At 38.0% G+C, this 16117-nt stretch overlaps 1 pseudogene; it reads left to right on the top strand.

Moving 5' to 3' along the window:
- The first annotated feature begins 5496 nt into the window (after positions 1-5496).
- On the top strand, positions 5497-7315 carry LOC149238375 (uncharacterized; annotated as a pseudogene).
- The last annotated feature ends 8802 nt before the right edge of the window (positions 7316-16117 follow it).

Raw genomic sequence — 16117 nt, 5'->3', positions numbered from 1 at the left:
TCACCTTGCATCCTATCGTTGCTGATATATAGCCAGACTTGGTCACCAACTTGAAAACTATGCTCCATCCAATGCCTATCATGCCTAGCCTTGTACTTGGCTGGGATCTTTTCCACCTGTTCCTATACTGCCTAGTGGATCTCCTGGATCTATTCAATGAACCTAGTTGCCTTGTCCACATCACTATGTCCATCAACCATGGTATCTTTACTAAAGACAAAATCCAAAGGAGACCTTGGTATGAAACCAAAACAGGTCTCAAGAGGAGATCTCTATGTAGAAGAGTGTTTTTCTCTGTTGTAAGCATGCTGCACATAACAAAAGTGTTCATCCCAAAGCTTAGGATGTTTGGATCACTCTCTTGTTAACAAATTCTATTTGGCCATCTGTTTGTGGATGAAAAGTTGTTCTTTTATTTAGTTTTGTGTCCATCAGTTCCCACAGACTTGACCAAAACTTTCCCACAAATCAGGTGTCTCGATCAGATACAATGGAAGTGGGTAATCCAAAATGAACCCATACATGTTCAAAGAATAATTTTGCAGTTTGTTCAACTGTAATTTGTTTGTTACAAGGTATCAAAATACACATTTTTCTGAACCTATCCACAAAAACATATAGATAATCATGACCTTTCATAGATTTAGGCAGTCCTCCAACAAAATCCATGGAAACACTTTCCCAAGGGTGAGAAGGAACTGGCAATGGAATGTAAAGAATAGTTTTTTGTTATTGGGCTTGCTTTTAGCACACATAGTACACCCTCTTACATATCTAGAAATTGTCTCATTCATTTTCGGCCAATAACAAAACCTTTGCAGCTGTGCAACTATTTTACTTACCCTAAAGTGACCTAATATCAAAGAAGTGTGTGCTTCCCTATTTATCTTTACTCTCTCAGTTTGTGGAATGCAGAGTTTCCCACAATGATATAAGAGTCGGTCCTTCACATGATAGTCCAATTCTTCTACTCTTTTTCCTTGACTAAAATTTGCATATACATCTTTAAAGTCCATATCCTGAGCATATTGTTCAATGTAGCTTTCATGTAGTACAAAATTATGCTTAAGTATGGTAGATGCATTTATAATGGGTCTAGATAACCTGTCTGCAACCTTGCTATGTATGCCCTTTTTATATCTGATGACTAAATGAAATTTTTGTAGAAAACCCATCTATTTGTAATGTCTTGATTGCTGCAACTTAGTTTGGGTGTGTAGATATTGAAGTGGTTGATGATCAGTATGTATTTCTGTCTCTTTGCCCATTAAGTAATGTTTCCACTTTTTCACAGTCTGAACTAATGCATACAATTCTTTATCATATATAGGATAGTTAACTAATGTAGGATTAAAAGTATAAGAATGATAACATATGGGTTTACCGTGCTGTGTCAACACTGCTCCCATGGCATAGTCACTGGAATCAGTTTGGATCTCAAATGGTCTTTGTAGATCTGGCAATGCTAGTACAGGTGTTATACTAATCTTTTCTTTCAAGGTGTCGAAGGCTTTCTGATGTTTGCCTCCCCACTGAAACACCTTATTCAATCCTGTTAAAGCATGTAAGGGAGATGCAATTGAGGAAAAGTTAGCAATGAACTTCCTCCAATATTGTGCTGCTCCTAAGAAGCTTCTCACTTCTATAACAGCTTGGGTTTAGGCCAGTTCACAATGACTACCACTTTAGAGGGATCTATTTTCAATTCACCTCCCCCTACTATATGACCCAAGTAGTTTAGAGATGTTTTTCCAAATTCACATTTTGAGAGTTTAACATAAAGTTTTTCTCTTTTCAAAACATCTAGTGTCTGCTTAACATGCTTTAAATGTTCTTCCCACGTTTTATTAAAAATCAGAATGTCATCTAGGTACACAATAACAAAATCATCAAGAAAAGGTCTGAGTACATCATTCATTAATCTCATGAAAGTAGCAAGAGCATTAGTTAAGCCAAAAGGCAAAAGGTATCCACTGTGCAAATCCAGCTTGGTGAAATAAACAACTTCCTTCAATTGATCTAGAAGATCATCTATGTGAGGAAGGGGATAATGATTTTTTATTGTTATCTTATTTAGTGCTCGGTAGTCAATGCACATTCTCCACGAGCCATCTTTCTTTCTCACCAAAACAATTGGTGACCCACATGGTGATGTGCTAGGCCCCATGAACCCTTTCTCGAGCAACTCCTACAACTGCTTCTTGATTTCAGCATTCTCTAAAGCAGACAACCTGTACATCCCAATGTTAGGCAATGGAACATCTTGCTACAAAATAATATCATGTACTATTCCCTTTTTGGGTGGCAGACCTTTAGGTTCTTGAAACAAGACATCATACTCTGAAACAACCCTTTCTATATCAACTTGTTGTTCAGCATTACAGCCCTCAAATACATTGGTTTTATCAGGTTTCTTTTCCTTTACAACCATCAGTAAGAATTGTTTGCATTAATTTATCATTCTTTTCATCTGCCCTGAGTTTATGAGAGTATAATTATTCTTGAACTTGTGAGCTCTTACAAAGTATTCAATTCCATCTTTAACAAGCAGATACTTTTTCTCAGCTCTATATAAAATAGCCTTTCTATCATACAAGTAAGGACTTCCTAAAACAATTCCACATATATCCAAAGGAATTATGTCTAATTCGACCTCATCTACAAATGCTGACCCAAAAGGAAACTTGAGTTTGCACTGTCTAGTCACTTGTAGTTGTGCTTTATCATTCAACCATCCTAATGGGTATGGTTTCTTGTGAGTTGTAGTTGCTAATCGCAAATTTTTTTACAATTGCTTCAGAAATTAGATTTACTTGTGAGCCACTATCAAACAAAGTATCAATCTTTTGATTTTTGGAAACAACTAGAATATGGAAAAGTCCATGTCTTTTTCTCTCATTTTCTTCATCAATAATAGATTGAGCAGAATTACTAGTAGATGCTTTAGAATTCTTACCTTTTATACCTGTGGCTACAATAGTTGTTTCATCTCCTGAGTCTGACCCCAAAACTTTCTGAATAGCTGCAACAATCTTCTTCTTCTTGCCCTTGGGCTTCTTAGGTCTCAGCTCTAGATGCAGAATCCAACAATTTTCATCATCATGCCCATCCTTTTTATAGTGAGTGCATGAAGCTTTGCTTTTCTATGCAGTATTAGACTTCCTTGCTTTCCACTTCTACTTTCTTTTCTCCTTGCTTTTTCTTACAGTGGGTTGGGATGGTCCCCCAACTTCTGGATTTCCATTCTTTCCTCTAGCTTCTAGATGAGTAGCTTGTACAGATACCTCATCTATACTAGTGGGATTGAACATGAGGATGGTATGCCTCATGTAGTTGTGTAGACCACCAATGTACTTCAAAAGAGTCTCTGGTGAGTCTAATGAGATACACAACATCAATGCTCTCTTTCTAAATTCTTGAGTATACCCTTGTACACTTTGCCCCTTCAACTGTCGAAGAGTTTTCCAACTCATCATGGCTTGTTGTATGTAGGCCAATGGATAGAACTACTTTTTGATTGCAAAAACAAATTCACTCCAGACAAAGATAGTCTTACCATGTCTTTTCATATCATCTTGGGTTCTACCTTCCCACCAAACTAAGGCAGTGCCTCCTAGGTGTAGGCTTGCCAGCTGAATCTTACTCTTCTCTGAGTCTATGTTCTGTACCCTGCAATACACATCAATTTGTCTAATCCAATTGTCCAACTTTTCAGCATTTAGCTCTCCATCATATATAGGAAAATCAAACTTAACATCTAACTTGATCAAATATGCTTTCTTATTATACACAGGGCTATTACGAGGTGTGAGAAAAATTTCCTATTTCCCTTTTTCTTTTGAGTGGTCATGGAAATGAGACTCATCTTCTTCTTTATCTTGTTTAGAACCTGATGAATCTTCAACCTTATGCTTTCTAAAGTCCCTATACATTTCTTCTACCATAGACTTTATAGCTAGGAAACTTTCTATGAATTGAGGGTCTGGATCCATAGAACCTTCCTCTGACATTGTCTTCCGAGGATAGACTCTCCCAATTTCAAGATTAGTTTCCACCAACTCTCCTTCTCCTAATTTTAGCTTTGATCTAGTGAGCATTCAACAGTTAAGCCAACACAAGCTTGTCTAACCTTACAGCCTAGAGCTCTGATACCACTTGATCTGATAATCACCCTATGAGTGACCTTAGTTAAAGATTTATTGAATAAAGGTATTACAGACTCATGTGCTAGTGTGTGTTCTATGTTATTTAAGCAACAAATCGATCAGATTGCAAATACACAGACACTTGAAATGGAAAGACAACAGAGAAATATAGTAAGCAATCACAAGAACACAAGAAATTAATAAGGAGTTCACCCTATCCTCCAGGGCTACATCTCTAGTCCAGCTTTCAGTGGTGGCCTTATTTTATTGTGTCTTAAGAAGAGAATTACAATGCAGGAGCTCAATATGAGTCACCTGAAACAGTTTTGCTTGGCAGGGTGGTTCTTGGATTCCCCAAGCCACTCGAGTGCACAGACTCTTTTGCCTACTAGCTCCTTGACCTCTCTGATTTGACAGATCCTCTCGGGGATGGCTTGAATCTCTCAAGCTCTCTGGTGCTTGACACTGCCTTTGGTCAGCTCGACCCTCTGTCTTCTTCTACTTTTGCTTCACTGTCTTCTTCTCTGTGTCCCATCCTCCTCTCGGGGTTCTGGTCTCTCTATCTCCTCTTGCCTTATTCTCTTTGTTCATGGCTTTAAGGCCATTCGTTCCCATGTTTGTTTAGTTCCTCTTCCGCCTCCATCGAATCGCCTTCTGCAGTTGCACTTGGAGTTCCTTGGCTCGATGTCATCATTAGCTCGCAGGGAGTGGCCACATGTCCTCTTGTAACTCGTGCCAGACTGCTTCGTCGGTTCAGTTCTTCGGTTATGTCATGGAATGAGTCTTTCTCGACCATGGCAGTCAAACGGACCTCAAATCTTTACAAACTGTGGCTTAATCCCTCATCGGTTCTGCTTCTCCACCGGGTGCGATGTCAGCTGTCTAATCTGGGTCCCCCAGATCCAATGTCGTTCGCTCATTTCGTGTTGTTGACTTGCTCGATCGTTAGTGCGCGATGAGCTGTAGTTTTCTCTCTCCTCCGCTTGCCACGCATTGATCGTTGAATTGGATCGCTCGACTTCCATCCAAAACTACTTACTGTTTGAGGATGCCCAATCAATACCATCAGTTTCCAGAGCACGGGTCCCGCCTTGTCCTCTAGCCCTTCCACCTCTTTATCCCACGGTTCTCTGGCTCCCCACGCGACTGAGTGCTCGGGGCTTCCCCATTTTGAGCCTTTTTAGGCCTCCCGGGGGCCAATTCGGCCTCCCGGGTAGTCTCCATGGGCCTCGGTCAGCACGCTTTGACCGAGGTCCTTGTCATTCCACGCTGGCTACCATTGCCACTGGTTCAGGGGTGTTTTTGATCGTTGTTCTGATTTCTTTGATGTTTGTCTCGACCTGATACAATCATGGTTCCCTTGATAGTTCTTTATGCATCCAATTCAGATCATCATATTAGGAAAAAAAGAAAGGACAAAAAGGTAAGCAGCCCAAACAATAGCGACAAATACTGTAAATATTTTGGATGTGCCCAACACATCAATAAAAGATAGGAATATATCTGAAACAATCAAAATAAATATCCAACAAATTGTTGTAGCAATGCCTCCACACATACTTTTATATTTTGAAGGATAAATTTTGGAATTGATTGTCCATGGAATTGGTCCCATGCTAGGTGAATAGAAAAATATATATAAAACCAAACCATGAACAACAATCCAACCATAGCTAATTAGACCCGCATCATTGTACCAAGAGAGAAAATCATGGGAATAATATTTCTTGGGTGTTGTCCTTTTTATTTATGAAGTTTGAGGGCATAGGTTCTGCCATAGCCCCCAATACGACATCCAACCTTATCCCTTTTTCAACATGACATATGGGCTGGGCAAACCCAAGAAAAAATGAGACCCTCCTAGTGAAAGGCCTCGTACTCTGTTGAACTCAATAGTAAACCAAGGCCCTATTGGCTATATAGAGCTCCTAAAATAATGATTTTTGAACCTTATATGCTAATTAAAGCCATATCACTCGCAACAGTACCCATGTTAAGAAGGATTGAAATTCGAAATAGTTTAGGGACAACATTGCCTTTTTTTATTAATGTGATTCATGACCTCTACAAGGAAGTAAAATTGTAGAAGGAGCCTATTGATCTATTAACAGACATGCAATCATGGGGTTTCTCTCCCAATGTTATTACATATAATACACTCATTGATGGTCACTACAAGAAGGGTATGACTAGAAAAATGTATAAAGCTAAAGAGCTTCTTAATGAAATCCTAGAAAAGGGATTATTTCTTACCCCGGTTACTTGCAATACTCTCATTGATGGTCACTGCAAGGAAGGAGATGGGGCTGTTGCCTTCAAGATTCTTGAGAAAATGAAGGAAAATGGCATTTTTGCAATGTTTTAGTTATAATGCACCAATCTATGGATTGTGCAATGAGGATAATACCAAATAATCTTTTAACATGAAAGGTGAAATGCAAGAAAAAGGTGTGGTACCTAGCATTATTACTTACAATGCACTCATTAATGGACTTTGCAAAAATGGGCAAACAATAAAAGGGGAAGAACTCTTAGATGAAATCATGAGAAAAGTTTCGTTTCCCAGCTCTATCATATACAACACACTAATTGATCAATAATGAAAAAAAGGTGAAATTCAAGAGGTTTTTCGATTGCTAGAAACTATGATTAAGAAAAGTATTGATGCAAATGTATCCACATACAATTCCCTCATGAATGGATTTTTCAAGATAATAAATATTAAAGAGATTGAGAAACTCCTTAATGAAATGGAAGAGGAAAATTCCAATGTTGATGTTATTACATATAATATGTTGATAACTTCCTTGTGCCAGCAAGGAAGAACCCCAAAGGTTAACAAACTCTTGAATGAGATGTTGGAAGTTGAGCCAGATCCAAACTATGTGACCTATAGTACTTTGATGAATGGTTTTTGTGAGGAAGGTGATATTAAGTCATCTTTGAGATTGCACAAGGAAATGGAAAAAAGAGGTTGATGGGCTAACATTGCAACATATAATGTACTCATCAAGGGGTTGTGCAGAAAGGGAAAAATGCAGGATGCTAATGAACTTTTGAATGAGATGTTGGAGAAGGGTATGACCCCTAATCATGTCACCTACAATGTAGTTTGGGAAGAAATGATTGAGAAAGGTTTTGTTCCTAACATTGAAGGGAATTTTACTTGATATTGTCTTTAACATCATAGAAAACAATTGAGGTTCTTGTTGTCAGTGTAATATGAGGCATGCGTGTAGTTTCTCTGTGACTATGCACTTATGAGGTAACTATTTCAATGGGATTTGAAGGAACTTCAATGCATCCAATGAAAACAAGAACTAGATTCTGAGTGAACAACAATGATGAAAGGGAAGATTTTGGCTTTAAATGGTATGATGTCACATACAGGGAAACTCTGTTTTGGTAGATTGCAGGGCGATGTTGTAAAATAACTTAGATACTTTGTTTTGGTAGTTATTTCAGGGAAACTCTTCCAGGGAGCTTTTCTATTTCAATTTTCCCCTTAATGTTTCTTCCATGTCATGTGTAAAATGTTTACTTTTCAAGGTCCTTCCCCACAAAAGAATTAACAAATGGCTATGTTGGCTTTTTTTTTTTCATTAGGATAATTTCTTATCTATAATTTTTGTTGATTATATTTAATAAAATTACCCTCTTAGGTATTTGATTTTGAAAACTAATTTGGACGTTATGTTATATCGAGGGTGCAGGGTTTCGAAGGTCAAAGATAGTGGTGGAGATCTTGAGGAAGGAAAAAAAACACTGAGACACTTTGTTGAAGGTTGAAGTTTGAAGGAAGTTTCCAATGATTTTTTTTTGAAGAGATATATGTGAAATGCTTTAAGATTTTTTAGCAGCCCCGTGGAGGATAGCAGATACACCGAAGAACAACTCTCAAGTTTGGTATTTTATTTTGGGTGATGGAATTCACTTTTTAGCACTGGCATTTCACAAACTTTGTCTCATTTGTAGGTGATCTCTGTCTAAGGCCTAGAGCATATTTTTTCTTGTGTTGATCTGAAGTTTGTGACAAACAAATTGGAGATACATTATTAAATGGAAGTCGATAGTTTGTGATTTTATGAGGACAAAAAGGATTGTGACCTTGTGAATCCTTTTGGGAAATTGAAATCTTGGGTTCTGTCTCTTTTACTTGGATTTGGTTTCGTAGGTATTTTCTTTTCTCTCGTAGGTTAAAGATGTTTGTTCCAAGGGTTTAATATAGGGTCTCTGAAATAACTCTTCCAATAGAGCATAACCTTGGAGCTTGACCAAAGACTTTCTAAACTATATTATTGAATTTCATTGGATTATTATGTAGTGATTGCAATATCTGATCTAAATCAAAGTTGAAGTGCATATTAGAGATGCGACCTTCGTTGGAGGCACAATTATAGAGATTTGAATCATTGCTAAAACTTTCTTGGTTCGGTTGATCTAAATTACGTGATGTTTGAAGAAATTTGGGCATTCGAACAAAGGAATTCTGTTCCAACCCTGTGCAAGAAGCTAACCAAACATTAGGCCTATTGTTTGTAGCTTTCCAGCATCTTATATGAAGTACAAATCTTCCTAAAATTTCTCTGTTGTGTGGCCTCTATTCCATTCAAACACTTTTATTACACCTTTCATTATATCCTTTACATTTGACAAGAACTTTGTCTACAACCTAATGGAGCTCTGAGAGGAGGATCAAATTCATTTCAACATCTACTATCTAAGTAAGAGTGTTACTTGTTCTAGTTCTAAGTTGTTAACTATTGTAAAGAGTTTGTATTAATGGGTCATGATGGGGTTTGTTAGTGGACTAAAATTTGTTGTTGATTATGTGACAATCACCTCTATATGACTTGATGACTATGTTTGAGTGCACATAACTGTAGCAGCACTCCTTGTTACTATATAATTTGTTTTTTATAGTGTTACTAAAATTATTTTATTTTGAACTATGTACATGCTTAAAGTTGTATGGATTTGACGGTGATTTCTGGAGTATGGCACTCAAATGATACTTTTATGCTTCCTGCGACAAAGTGTTTAAATATCGGTGTGAGGAATACAACTATTTGAAAGCTTTGCACACAATACAAGAAAATGTTCATGTCATCTTTGGAAGAAAGACAGTTCTTGTAGACATGTCTAAATGCCAGAACCCTTAAGATTATTTATCACCCTTATCAGAAGACTTGGTGGAACTTTGTTGTATAGAAACATTATATGGGATGAAGATGATAAGGATGTCGATGATCATGTGCATAAGAGACCTGAGACAAAATATTATGACATTGTCATTTTATGAGAACATAAAAACACTATAACCTTGATCATCATATGGCAGTGAACTTAATAGATTCAACAATAATATCTTGTGAGTAATGTGTGTGTGAGGATGCAATTTGACTTATGACAATTGACAGATATGAATGCAATAAGGATAAGGCTGAAGAATATTTTAACCTGTATGGTGAAATGAAAGAAAAAGGTGTGGTACCTATCATTACTACTTACAATGCACTCATTAATAGACTTTGAAAATATGGGCAAACAATAAAAGGGGATGAACTCTTAGATGGAATCCAAGAAAAGGTTTGGTTCCCAACTCTGTCACATACAACACACTAATTTATGGATAATGCAAAAAAGTTGAAATGCGAGAGGCTTTTCGATTGTTGGAAAGTATGATTATGAAAGGTATTCATGAATGGATTTTGCAAGATAAGAAAGATGAAAGAGACTGAGAAACTCCTTGATGAAATGGCAAAGAAAATTGTCAAAGTTGATGTTATTACATATAATATATTGATTAGTTTCTTGTGCAAGCAAGGAACAACCCCAAAGGCTAACAATCTCTTGAATGAGATGTTGAAAGTTGGGCTAGCTCCAAACTACGTGACCTATAATACTTTGATGAATGGATTTTTTGAGGAAGGTGATATTAAGTCGGCTTTGAGACTGTGCAAGGAAATGGAAAAAAGAGGTCAATGGGCTAACATTGCCACATATAATGTACTCATTAAGGGGTTGTGTAGAAAGGGAAAAATGAAGGTTGATAATGAAATTTTGAATGAGATACTGGAGAAGGGTATGTGATCTAGGTCTGGATGTCACAAAGAACCCTTCCAAGACCTTTTACTTTTGTGATATGTTAAATTTATTTTTTAAAGGAACATTAATGAATACATTTGCATGCTATAAAGAAAAGGAACATGTCAATCATCAGCAACACAAAAACATAAGCCATTGATAAGGAGTTCATCTAGGAGCGAGTACGTCTCTGGGCCCCGGTGTCAAGATGGTATAGGGCGCTGCATTAAGTGATGTCAATAATGGTGTGTGCACAAGAGATGATGTCATGATCATACAAGGAAAAATTCCCTTACGCAGGAGTGGCTCTAAGAGATGTTCCACTACTGGAATTCTCAATCAAAAGACTCCTATCAGTATGACACAAAAACATGCATGATGAGTATCCCGCCAACATGGCATAAAAGGGATCTCAATGCAAAACATGCATGATGAAAACAAGAGTATCCCATCAACATACAACAAGGGATCTCAACACATAACAAGATGAATCATGACATCAAGTACATCACATAGAATATTTTGCATCAAATCAAGCAAGGAATCACGACAACATGTAATAAACAAGATCTTGCATCAACATCAATCAAGGATTTGTGTAGCATAATGCATAAAGAAGAAGTACATTGACACATAATATACCTCACAACCAAGGGCCATCTGAAGAAGCGAATGTTAAAATGTTGAAGCTGCTCAGACCATCGATCTCAGGGCACTGATTGCATGAAAATGACTGCTCACACATGAATGTGGACATCTACACTTGCACTTAGAAAAGTTATTGGAAAAAGAAATGAGAGAATGACAAATCTGTCTACACCATCAGATTTTTGGCATCGAGTAGTGAAAAATCGACTATCCAAAATCCAAATTCTGAGAAGTTGAGAATCTGGGGCTCAAGGAATCTTTTAGATTCCCCTGAGATTCCTCAAAGATTCTGCTGCATGGGTGGACTGGAAATCTGCAACTCAGATGGCGAATCTAATCTTTCCCTTGCGATCCCTATGGAAAACCATGAAAAAGAAGTATAAACTTGACTATATTCCGACATGGCAAAACTTTACCTCCTCGGGAAAATTTCAAGGCTCATGGTTCCGCTCCCTATTTTTTAAATAATCATGGTTCCACGTGCATTCTGAAAATGGATGAAAAATAAAGAACTCTAATGGAGAAACGGATAGCACCATTGAACTCGTGGCAATGAGAGGTGTTGAATCCATATAAAATTTGTCAAAGTCTCACAAAGTGAAAATTCAGCCCTCTTGCGAAATTCATGGTTCCTGCATTAAAAAATAATTAATTTGCCTCGATTTACATGCCCGCTCCTGGTTCCTCCATCTCCTCCCATGCACTGGTGAAAATTACTATTTATATAAAATCACTTGTAGATAAACAAGGTGACGGTTATGGTGTGTTGGTAAAATTGGTAGTTTGTTGAGGAGGGGTCGGGGGGTCAAATCCCACCCCTCTCGAATTAAGACACATAATTTTTTTTGGTAATTTCCCCATAGTCTGTATACCATTTATGTTGGGTGCATTAACATTTTTTTGGTTGGTACCATTATATTAGAGGCGTGTGTATAGTTGGCGGGTGCTTTTATGGGCCCCCCTGCTTGGGGGCAGCGATGTGGGCCAGGCGGGTTCGACCCCCGCTGGTTCCCTTATCTCCCATTCTGTCAGCACAGTTATAGTGATTGGAGGCATTGGGGTGTAGGCCGGGTCCACCGGAGGTGGCCCGCCCACCCAATTTATACCACATTTATAACGATATGCAATGGGGAGTGTGAGGGCTCGGCGGGGTGATGGCCGCCGAGCCAAGTTTTGATAATTTTTTTTATATATTATTAAGATTATGGGGGTGGTGGGGTCATGGCCACCCACCCCTTTTTTAATATCATTTTTTTATGAAATGGTTGGGAGGGATGACGGGGTTCACGACCTGTCGGCCCCAAAAATTGATTTTTTAATAGTATGTGGGTTTTGGGGGTGGCGGGGATGGTGGCCCGCCACCACTATATTTGTCTATCTATCTATCTACATACATATATATATATATATATATATATATATATATATTTTTATCTAATAAATAGGCCGATTTTCAAATCTTTATAGATAAGGGATATTGGGAAAATTAACAAGGCCGCAATTTTGACCAATTTTAGCTAGGTTTATGCCTCGATTTGGTCAAATTGTAGGAAACTTAAACCTGGCCCACAAATGAACTTTGACCAAAACTTTGACTTTCTCATTCTCTATATCTGTCTATCTATCTATCTACATATATCTATATATATATATATAAATATATATATATATATATATATATATATAAATATATATATATATATATATATTTATATATATATATATATATATATATATATATATATATATATATATATATATATATATATATATATATATATATATATATATATATCATTTTTATTTAATAAATAGGCAGATTTTCAAATCTTTAGTAGATAAGGGATATTGGGAAAATTAACAAGGCTGCAATTTTGACCAATTTCGGGAGCTAGGTTTATGCCTCGGGGTCGGTCAAATTGTAGGACACTTAAACCTGGCCCACAGACGAACTTTGACCAAAACTTTGACTTACCCGCTCTCCCTCATACGAGCTTGGATTGACAAAATGTTTGCACCTCCGCGATTAGGACGATGAGATATATGCTTTGGTCTTGGGTCAGATACATTCTGAGCACTTTGATTTTCGAGCGTTCATAAGCCCTCTTTGTCTTGTGTGTCTCTTTGGAGCCATCTGGATCAGTATGATCCCTAATCACGTCACCTACAATGTAGTTTAGGAATAAATTATTCAAAAAGGTTTTGCTCCTGACATTGAACAAAATTTTACTTGATATTGTCTTTAACAACATAGAAAATAATTGAGGTTCTTGATGTTAGTGTAAGTTGAGGCATGCGTGTAGTTGCTCTATGACTATGCACTTACGAGGTAACTATTTCAATGGGCTTTGAAGGAAATTCAATGCAACCAGTGAAAACAAGAACTAGATTCTTAGTGAACAACAATGATGAAAGGGAATATTTTGGAATTAAATGGTACGATTTCACATACAAGGAAACTCTATTTTGGTAGATTTCAAGGTGATTGTTGGATTGATGGGGCCTAACCCAGGTTCAACATTAGTTGCACCAAACAAAAAATCCCTAATTTTTGGCCATTTTGGCAACAAACCGCATAGCACATGCTGCAATCTCACCTTAAGCATTATTAGGGGATGACAGAACTAGGTTTTTGCATCTAATGGTCAGTGTGATGGTTTCCTGTAGCTTCTAGGGCTTCCTCAAGTCATCACGAACCTTAACCGTTAATAGATAAATGATTGCAGTAACTCGTTAAAACATAACCTTAAGCTTGGTGAAATTCCTTAATCATTCATAATAGTAAGTAAAAACACAGATCTTCTACTCTCACACATTAATTAAACATTACTTCAGATAAATTCAAAATATCAAAGCGAATACACAAAAGTTTCATAAGTAAAGATAAACGCATAGATGCCCAAGTGGAGCTTCAAAACAATATTTTATTGATATAACGCTTCAGTTACAAACTCTTCTTCCTATGCACTTAGCTGCAGGGGCCCACACACTTAGCCTACAGACTTACCAAGGTCTCCACACACTTAGCTGACGAAGCCTTCACCTTTGCCTAAGTACTGGAAACATACTTCCCTCCCTTAGCTTACTTTCCAATACAATGATCTTCTATATTACGTTACCTCCTAGACTTGCTATGAATCTTTTATTTATGGCCTTTCCATTTACAATACCATGGTCCATGGACAATGGGTAGGTCTCAAAACCTTCTTAACACCTAACAACCTAAGGGACTAAAGCCCCTTTGAATATTACTTTATTTGCACTCCATTTCCACAAATCACGGAGACTTTACATCTTTACAAAAGGAAATACAAAATTTCACCCCAGGGACCCCATCCCAATAGGCCCCCAACACAATTTGATGACTCGTCCTCGAGTCACTCAGCTAACGCTTCAATATTTTCTTGGAGTTCATAAAACACCAAATTTAAAATCCGTAGATTAGTTGTACCCTTCGTAGATTCCTGTTGTACCTCCTCGACCAAGTTCTCTGTAGTGGGGCCTTCCACTGTGAGGCCCATGGTCCTTTGAGTTTTATGCATGGCCTTAAGCTTGCTCTGCATTGAAAAAGTTAATTGGTTGGCCTCCTCTATCCATGCTTGTGTTCATACCATAAGAATAGCCTCTTTCGGGCACATCTCCTCAATTTCATCCTGAAGATGCTTCGCTTCTTGTACTTTGGTGAACTACTATACTAGCACCAAATTGCATGCAATTGATCTAATATTATCAAACTACCATTGTTTTTCTCTAAGGTGTGTGCCAATATTTTGCAAAGTGGGGTCCTCCTGTAGAGATTTCCATAGCTCCATAACTTTCTCGAACAACTATGTTTAGTGCTTGACTGCTGCATCAAGTGTGGCCATTCCTTCATTTATAGCAGCTTCACGTTGCTCTCGAACCTCTGGTGGAGTTGTCAGCTACAGCTTCATTTGCAGCTCCAAAATCTACAGTTGTAATTCAAAGCAGACTCGACCTATTTCATCTTTGGACTCCTTGACTGTGGCATCTAGCTTCTGGATCTTTTCTATTGATGCTACATTAGCTGCATGTTAAGTTTAGGTAGCTCATTACATGCCTATGTAATCATTGCTTCTAAATGTCATGTGCACATAGAAATATTTTAATTTTTCTTTAAATCTCGTTCCTTTTCTCTAAAGATCTATGCGTTGTTTCTTTTGATTTCATTAATCACCAGTAGTGTGCACTGCTTCCTAACCTTGAGTTCATCCGATAATCCTTGGTGTAACTCATAAAGGGTTTGGATAGGGTGTGTCGCAAGGTTGATACCTAAACTCTTGATCTGTGAAATCTGGCTATTGACCTCTCCTGAATTGGTGCATTGGGTCCCATCGGGAAACTGAATCACATGGAGATCCAAAGCTTGATCTGTGTCCAATGCTGTCACAGTTGCTTGATGCAGACTCGCTTGAATCCTGCTCACTTGGCCTAGGCTCACTTGCAGTCGGCCTATATGGATCTAAATATCGTGCAAATCCTTCTGTAGATTTCCCAGTTCCCAATGGTACTACTACTCAAACTAGGTCAGAGTTTTCTTGTATTGTTCCATACCTTATTGCCAATTCCATCTAAATCCCCTTCAGTGAGGACTAATGGATCCACTTTGGAGAATCTAGTTGACTTCTACTTCTTCTGTGACCCCGAGGTTGTCTGCTTTGTTCTTTTTATGACCATAGAGGGGGTTCCCTGCTCCGTGCCCCTGTCCCCTTCTTGATCGGACCCTTCTTGGTCCTATGCATGCTAAGAGTCAGACTACTCAACCTCAATTATGGTCTCTTATGCCACTCGCTCTTTGTCGGTAGTTGTCTTGGCAGCAACTTCCTTAGCTACAACTTCCTTAGCTGTAGCCTCTTTCCATTACGCAGCTTCCTCCCAAGCTGCAGCCTTCTGGGCTTCCTTCTGTGTGTCTGCTACTGATGTATACATGGTGGCGCCTTCTGTTTCCCTGCTCGTTCACGTGCCTATATCAGATGGGTAAAGCCACTCTCATAGCCATTTACCTATAGCCTCTATGACATCTGCTTCACTAGAAAGATAAAGAAACTTGTGCCATAGCTTCTTCGGATCCCTTCTAGCATGAAAGGATACATTATGAAAGTCAACCTTGAAGTTGTCATAAGGCTCATACTGCTCACATAAGGTAGGTGATAGCCTTAGACTTTGGCTGATCACCATGTGAAAATCCATCTCCACCAGCTCCTAGAACATCTTGGTGT

Source organism: Pinus tabuliformis, chromosome 8 (genome assembly GCF_031772625.1).
Source record: "Pinus tabuliformis cultivar Carrire ecotype Pingquan chromosome 8, CPIR1, whole genome shotgun sequence".
NCBI classification, from domain to species: domain Eukaryota; kingdom Viridiplantae; phylum Streptophyta; class Pinopsida; order Pinales; family Pinaceae; genus Pinus; species Pinus tabuliformis.
This window is presented reverse-complemented; position numbering and strand designations above follow the sequence as displayed.